This window comes from Octodon degus, unplaced genomic scaffold (genome assembly GCF_000260255.1).
Source record: "Octodon degus isolate 3935 unplaced genomic scaffold, OctDeg1.0 scaffold00209, whole genome shotgun sequence".
NCBI classification, from domain to species: Eukaryota; Metazoa; Chordata; class Mammalia; order Rodentia; family Octodontidae; genus Octodon; species Octodon degus.
This window is the reverse complement of record NW_004524785.1, coordinates 2,866,123-2,867,650: the sequence shown is the minus strand read 5'-3', so window position 1 is coordinate 2,867,650 and position 1,528 is coordinate 2,866,123. Positions and strand designations below refer to the sequence as shown.

Below are 1,528 nucleotides of genomic sequence, written 5' to 3'. Positions count from 1 at the left end.
CCCACCGCTCACTGCCCCGCGCCCAACCCGCCCGTGGGAGAGCTGGTGAATGAATGAATGCGCTAACCTGGGACAGAACGGAGCGTCCAAGTTCCTTAAGTCCCCCAGTTCTCTGTCCTCTTAGCCAAATTGGAAAAGATCGTGAACGGGCAGAATGAGGGGCCGCACCTTCCGCCGGTCGCCAGAACGAGCGTCTCCGGCTGCAAAGGGCTGGTTGTCTTGCAGCAGTCACTGTGCTGGCGGTGACAACTGCATCTGCACCCCACTTTCCCGGACAGAGCCCTGAGCGGAGCTGGGGCTGTGCTGCCTCCCTCCAAGGAGAAGGAAGTCGCTTCAAGTTGGGGACCTGGGGCAGAACTCGGGGTGACTGATTCCAAATTCTGTCCTTACTCTGCTAAATTCCAAAAATAATTGATGTCAGAATCTCTGTTCCACCCATTTGATTTCACACAGAAATGAAGACAAATATATACATATATTACATACTTAGGAGTAAATAAGAAGACTATACCCCTTCCCCCATATCCTTGCTAATCTCAAGTGCTTCAATTTTGTGTTTGGGAAATGGGGAATTTATTTTAGAAACAATTCCCTCCCAATGCCCAGTAAATTAATTTCTAATTATTAAAATCACTTGCCCTCACTTTCATAACTTTAACATCAATTCGTTCCTTGAATATGGCTATTACTTTAAAAACCAACTCACATCCTTCCATTTGGGTTACTTCTGAATTTCATGAAACCATTTGCTATTTCTGGATAAATCCACTTTCATAGATAAATTATGTAAACGAATTCAGGGCATTAGTTCTAATTAGTATTTCACAGCCCTCATACTATTAGCATTATTATTGAAGGAAGAGAGTGATGATTTCACTCTACCTTAAAACTTTCCATTATTCTGAAAACTTTGGATATAGTCTTTATTCTTGTCTAAACTGAACGAGTCTGTTTCTTTTTCCTGACTTAAAGAAATCTGAACTAGGAAAAAAATTTTAATGAAATTTCAGAGTGCACAAGGTCACCCACGCTGTATAGCTAGCTTGTTACCACCTTCATTATTTCCTTTCAGCTGAGAAATACTCTGTGAGGCAAAGGTAACAAGTCTATTTTAGTAGGGAAACTCAGACTTCGAATAAAGGATGTGACCAGAAGGACACCACTAGTTCAAATAGGTCATCTGATTCTCAAGCCAGCGCAAACTGGCAACAATTAGAAATGAACAGATTTCTTTGGAAGTCAAGGTCATGCACAGGTAGCCACAGATTTCACGTTTTCAGAAGAAACAATGGGTGCGGAAGGGCTTACAAAACCTGTAAGAAGATGAACACTGAATGGATTTTAGGAAAATTTAAATAGAAATTAGACACACACACACACACACACACACACACACACACACCTGGTTCAATTTAATAGAAATGAAGATTTTCATTTGGGAATGAATGTTAAGGTTTGAAATACGAAAGCCTGTACCCTCAGCCCCACTCCTCAAGAAGAGGCACCAACAAAGACTTGAATTCACCCC

At 41.9% G+C, this 1,528-nt stretch overlaps 1 protein-coding gene across 1 annotated transcript in view; it reads right to left on the bottom strand.

Annotated features, from left to right (window-relative positions):
* Deup1 (deuterosome assembly protein 1) overlaps nucleotides 1-301 on the bottom strand; it is a 115,588-nt gene extending 115,287 nt beyond the window's left edge. Inside the window, exon 1 of the mRNA XM_004644765.2 lies at nucleotides 169-301. The gene's annotated coding sequence lies outside the window, so the exon portion shown is untranslated. The remainder of the gene's footprint in view (nucleotides 1-168) is intronic.
* Between the last annotated feature and the right edge of the window lie 1,227 nt (nucleotides 302-1,528).